The sequence below is a fragment of the Hemitrygon akajei genome, unplaced genomic scaffold (assembly GCF_048418815.1).
Source record: "Hemitrygon akajei unplaced genomic scaffold, sHemAka1.3 Scf000157, whole genome shotgun sequence".
Lineage (NCBI taxonomy): Eukaryota > Metazoa > Chordata > Chondrichthyes > Myliobatiformes > Dasyatidae > Hemitrygon > Hemitrygon akajei.
In genome coordinates this window covers 201,769-208,194 of record NW_027332043.1, presented here as the reverse complement: position 1 = coordinate 208,194, position 6,426 = coordinate 201,769, and the positions used below count along the sequence as shown (strand labels likewise).

The 6,426-nt window shown below is 44.1% G+C and overlaps 1 long non-coding RNA gene across 1 annotated transcript; it reads left to right on the top strand.

Moving 5' to 3' along the window:
* The first annotated feature begins 460 nt into the window (after positions 1-460).
* On the top strand, positions 461-5,673 carry LOC140724062 (uncharacterized). Its single transcript, XR_012098030.1, has 3 exons — positions 461-538; positions 1,251-1,357; positions 5,419-5,673. It is a non-coding gene; the product is annotated as an uncharacterized lncRNA (long non-coding RNA).
* The last annotated feature ends 753 nt before the right edge of the window (positions 5,674-6,426 follow it).

Sequence of the window (6,426 nt, the reverse complement as noted above, 5' to 3'; positions counted from 1 at the left end):
CAGATGTAAGGAGTTGAATGGGATCTACGATCAGCCATGACGAATGACAGAACAGATTCAATGGGGTGAATGGCCTAATCTGTCCCAATGGCTTATGGTCTAATTGTAGAGGTGAATGACATCAGTTTTTCATCTTTCCCATCTCTGCCACATTTCAGCATCATCTGAGATCACTCAAGGTGGTGGTCTGGATTTGAGCACTGTACCAGTAGCTGGAATTACTGAAAGGAACACTTCCTGGAAGTTCATTCTATCTCATGCTGAAGGCAGTGACAGTTGTTTAGGAGACCAATTTGGTCATGCGGGAGTAAGTGTCTTAGAGTCTCAGAGATTTCACTGCGGTAGGAAATCATGCTTTTCTCCAAACCTCTGTCTCACCCTGATGATGTATTTCAGTGATTGCAACTTGTCAACCTCTTATGCTCTTTATTTTATTGTCTCCATCTGCTGACTTCCAACGCTGAAGGACACAGTGAGTCATCAACTAAAGGACCCATTCAGGAAAGATCCTCTGCCCAAGAGGAAGAAATGTGCTCAGGTATTGTGTGTGTGTGTGTGTGTGTGTGTGTGTGTGTGTGTGTGTGTGTGTGTGTGTGTGTGTGTGTGTGTGTGTGTGTGTGTGTGTGTGTGTGTGTGTGTGTGTGTGTGTGTGTGTGTGTGTCTCTCTCTCTCTCTGTTGTGGGGACGCAACTTGGTTCAGTGTAAGCTCCTCAGTCAATGCTCCATCCTCAGTTAATGGACATAATGTGAGATCCACCCGCTGGAAGCAGGAACAAATACCATATCAGAACATTGTCGGAGGAACCCCTCTGAAAATATCTCATTTCTTGTTTCAACATCACAGCACACCCTCTGCTTACAGTTCCTCAGCACATTGCTACTATGCTCCACCCTCACCTTTACTCTCTGATAGTCTCAACATCTTCTTTCTGTATGCCCCCACCCTTCACACCACAAACCTCACATTATACAGTCCGTACATCTCATCTTTGAAGATTGCTTAATCCCATTCGTTGTATTCTGAATTAGACTCAGATGAGATCCCTCCCTGTCACCTGTCTCTACTCCCAGTCCATCGAACTTTCTTTCCCTGCTGAGCCCCCTTTGTGCCACAGTGCAGATCATGATGTTGTGCATTCCCTGGTGACATAGTGTCTGATCTTACCTTCACAATCGCCAAACCTGTTGGTGTTGCTGTCTCTGGGTTGGACCAGGTGGAAATGTGACTCAAAACTGCATTAATCTTCCAGTCAAGGGGCTCCCAACAAAGGAGCAGTGTGAGGAGATGATTAACACGGCCCTAGTGTTACACATTGGACAGAACAACCCTGAAAACTCCGACAAGTTTCTCCAACAGGTGAGACATCTATTCCTCATTTACTCCGGTTTACTCCGGCTAATGTAGCTGTGGTTGTATCTCCCCATTTTCCCCTCCCATGACCAGTGACCACTGTTTCTCATCGAATGGTGGTTATCCATCCACTGTGAGGAACAGTGGCTGCTCCCAATTTCCCATTCGTAGTTAACATTGTTTGCCAATTTAAACTCTTCATCAACACAAATTGAACATCCTACCTTTTCATAGTTTGCACTTAACCCGTCAGCTTTACTCCTTAATTCCCAGATGCGTTTTATATTTCTATTGTAGGGAAAGGGATTTAACTGGTTTGAGGGGTTTAGTGCAATCATCTTTGGGTGGTGGGTCGGAGATCTGTCTCTGCCAAATGAGGTGTTGGTTTGCTCTTTTCCTCTGGTGACCTGCAGGTCACCCTTGCATAATGTATAGCAATGGTCCCAACCTCCGGTCTGCAGACTGATACATTGCTGCGAAGAATGCAGCGGGAGCCAGAATAGTACTCAGCACATCTTTAAGAAAAAAGCCAAAATAAACAAGCTAACTAATTAGTTGCTGCCCGGCACGTAAATGTCAGCCGAGATCAGAGGCAATTCAATCGGCAACTAATTAATTTGTTTGTCTATTTCGGCTTTTTCTTAAAGATGTGCTGGGTGCGTTCTGGCTACTGCTGCATTCTTTGTGGCAATTTATCGGTCCGCAGCCTGGAGGTTGGGGATCACTGATGTATTGCACTGCTCAGCCCCTAGATTAGGGTCATGTGAAACCATGGGTGCAGGTGGTGACTGGTCGTATGAACAGATGGTACAGATCTCAAATCTTAATTACATCCAGAATCTGAAGTTTATTGACAATGGATGGGATCACACATCTTGTGAAGACACTGCCCAGAAGAAGGCAATGGCAAATCACATTTGTAGAAAAGTTTGTATTGCTTGCATGGTGGGTGGTGGTGGGGGGGGGGGGGGGCTGATACTTTTCTTGGTTTACTTATGGGAGGGGGCAGAAACCTTGAGGTTCTAACGTTTTCTGTCATTCATTCTTTGTGGTTGTGAATGTCTGAGAGGAGTACAGATTACGGATAGTGTTTTGTGTACCTTCTCAGATATTGAACCATTGAACATTCATTGGATACACATGATGATGATGAGTGGAATCATGTAGCTCACGGTTTCCCAAACGTTTTAATGCTGTGGAACTTTACCATTCATTGAGGGACTGTGGACTGCAGGTTGGGAACCACTGATCTGGATTGAGGGAGATGAAATGAATTCTCTGGTTTCTTTGGAGGTTATGGGTAGTATACCATTTTATTATGGGGGCTGGAATATGTGGCCTGAGATGAAAATGTTGTCCTGCCCAGTTAAAAGACAATGTAATCCTTATTTTGGAGGGAGGAGCTACATCTATTATGGAGCAGAGACTGTCATGGTTTGGAGGAGGGGAAAAGTCCTGCATGTGTGGAGTGTAGGGGGCTTCATTGTTTTGAAAGAGGAGATGCCCGGGTGTGATGGGGAAGATCATTCCTCTCATGTCCACACACAGAGATTTCTATGAACTTTCAGCACAGGGTTTCCTCTCGTGTGTTGAAAGATGATTTCCCCTGGTAGGTGTAGGGTTGCAGGTTGCTTTATGAGGAACGCAAGTAGTCTGAATCCAAAGGAATGGGATTCTCTTAGTGTGTAGAAGGTGTGATTCTTGATGTGAAGGAGAGTCAATCTCTTGATGTCCTGTGATGGATTCTGTGGGTGATGTAGGAGGTGTGCTGGTGGATCTGGTGTCCTGGTCTGAGTCATCATCCCCACGCAGTGCTGTTTAACTGTGTTTCTTCAGTTGTCTCTCACCGTCGACTGTCCATTCAATAGGTGAGATGCCGAGAGAGCAGGTAAGGCTTGTCCATGTGTTATGGTTACACAGAACCAAGAATGCAGGAAGAAGGAAAGGAATTGATTCTCTTGATCCTGAATTACAATCATTCAATGTATCACTGGATAATGGGTGGGGTTGCTGGTGATGAGTTACTGTGGTGGGGAATCTGGGATGATGGTCAAAAATCAAAGCTATAATTGTATGATTATACATCTCGACTTTGCATGTTATACAAATTAGTGGAAAACCAGTTAATCTCTCATTCTGCCAATTGGAAAGAATGCCCAGTGACCAGTTAACCCCAGTTAGTGTGGTTAACATTATTTCCCTTCCATAATCAATATTACTTCAGTTCTCCATCATCATCATCCCACATTTTCATAGTTTGTTCCACAGTCAGCAATGCTCCGTCCTTCCCAAATGCCAGTTTCCCATCATATTTCCCAATGACCGGCATCTCCACTCAGCTACAGTTGCCAGAGTTTGGTGGTGCTGATGATCACTTTCTGACTTTACTGGTGTTTGAAGAGATGGTTTATCCTTCACTTTGAGCTATTCTGGTTCCCTTGATTTGCAGAGTAGAAGGTTTTCCATGGTACTCGTTGAAGTGTTTCCCTCAGATTTGGAGAGAAGAGTATTTCCCAAGTTGTGTAAAGGAAGTGGCAATCTCACTTGTTCTGTGAAATTGAATATGCGGTTGTGGCTGGGTGGTATGTGGGAATTCCACCAGTCTGAGGTTTGGGTTTCCAGTGGTGTAGAAGAGTGGGTGAAGAATGCACACAAAAAAGTGGTTGTAAATGCCCTTCAGCACAGGCAGCACTGGGAAGGCGAACCAGACTTTGTTTCAGCTGAGAGAACCTTTGTTGGAACTAGATGGGGAAGAGGGTGGGGTCTGGGGGAGAAAAGTGTTGCTCTGTTTAAGAGACAGGGATACATTGCACTGGGAAGGCAGTCTGTAAGATGGTTAGTTTTTTTCTGATGTAGGAAAAGGAAGTTAGCTGTAATAAGGGGACTTATGGAATACCCTAGACTGAGGGAGTTGAGAAGGGTCCCTAGCTTTCTTTTTGGAAGTGCAGTATACAGCATAGTTCTTTTTCTTTTTCATAGGGGAAGGGTTGGGATCTGAATAATTGGCTTTATCCACAACCAAGGAAACGGGGAATACTTATTTTGTACGAAGGAGTTCTTTCTGGTTTAGGCAGGAACCAGAGGAAATGGATAGTCTTGCATGCAGAGTGATCGATCTTTGTAGGTCTGGAAAAGATTCCCTGTGTGATGGGAGCGATGATTCCCCTGATGGCCTCATGGGGAGATGTCCTTGATCTGTATGTTGGAAGGTGATTTCCAACACCTGATGAGTTTAGGGTTGGTTGTTGATTAATGAGGAAAATTAATTATCTATTTTGGAAGAGATGAAGTCTCCCTGCGTTTTGGGGATGTGCTTCCTGTTGCGAAGGAGAGGGATTCTCAATGTGTACACTGATGGATTTCTGTGGATGATGCTGGGATGAGGCAAGTGTTCTGCTGTCCTGCTAGGGGTCATGAACCCAACATAGTGCAAATTCCACACAAATTACTGAGGGAACTCAGCAGGCCAGGCAGTCTCCATGCAAAAGACTATTATTGATGCTCTCATGCATTCCAATTCTCACTGTTTTTGGGCTCTAGTATGAAAAAAAGGAGCATGTGATTCACAAATAAAAATGCTCAGTTTAATTGAACAAAATCGCTGGTTGTAATATTTAGGGGAACAAAGTGTTGGAGGCTGAACACTTTAGGGGTCATTGTAAATTGATAGATCAATATATAATAATGAGAACCTGAGCTGTAGAGTCCTTGAAACTGAGTCCATAGGTTGTGGCTTCAGTTTAGTATTGATATGAGTGAAGTTATCCATGTTGGTTCAGCAGCCCAAAGGTTGCAGGGTAACAATTATCCTTGATCTGGTCATGTGAGACCTCAGACACCTCTACCTTCTGTTCAATGGCAGCAGTGAGAAGAGAGCATGGCTTGGATGGTGGGGATCCTAGTTGTCCTATGATCTGCTCAAGGGTTTCAGCCCAGAACATTTTCCATTGGTGCTACCTGGGCTGCTGAGATCCTCGAGGATCTTCTGTGATTTGCAGCATCTGCAGATTTTCTCTTGTTTGACAGTGGAAATTGACCGTGTTTCTTCACCTAATCGTGTTCCACAGATGCGTGAGATACTGATAGAACAGACCCCCTGCAAGTACGTCCTGTCCAAGTACAAAAAATAAACAGAACAGAGAATGCAGGAAGAGTGAAAAGAATTGACACAGAAGATCCTGGATTATGGTCATTCAATGTATCACTGTATTTAATCTATTGGCGGAATGGCAATGGTGGTGGGGTGTTATCGTCGGGAATCTGAGTCAGTGGGGGTGGATCTAAGCAAAAGAAAACACATATTTATCTGTATAGTCCGTCTTCTGCATTTCCTAAATATTATTGATAAACAGGTTACACTTTTCCATTTTCAAAGTTTAAAGTACATTTTATTTGTAAGGGGGGGGGGGGGTTCTTCTTTTATTGCTACTGCGTACGTTAATCAAAATGGCTTCTTTGTTTTGTTTTAAAAAAAGAATGCTTCTTTGTTATGGACAAGAAAGGAATGGAGGGTTATGGGCTGAGTGCGGGTCAGTGGGATTAGGTGAGAGTAAGTGTTCGGCATGGACGAGAAGGGCCGAGATGGCCTGTTTCCATGCTGTAATTGTTATATCGTTATAATAAGTGTTTTCTCTCACAGCTTGTTTGGATTAAAATTACTGATAACAAGAATTGTATTCATTTGTTAACCAATTGGGATAGATGTTATTTTCTCTTCTGGATCTGTCAGCTATTATTGGCGGGCTTTTGGGGAGTCGGCGCGAGGGGGTGAGAGACAGAGGACACGATGCTGTAAGCTGGGCGATGGAACAGACCCGAGCGGGGTTCCGAGGCCATGGTTATTGGCGAGGAGACAAAGACAGGGAGTGCTTACGGGTGGTCCTGTGCTACGAGGCGAGTAGGTCTGAGGGGATCGAATGGTGGCCAGAATACTTCATTAATTGAGCTCCAACAGTTGTGCACGAAGTGGTTTGGACTTTGATAAGTTTGGTGCCTTTTACTTTTCCTTTTATATTGTATCTCTGTTAAGTGCATAGCTCCAGTAAGATCTTTAAAGTGAACTCATTTAATCTCAT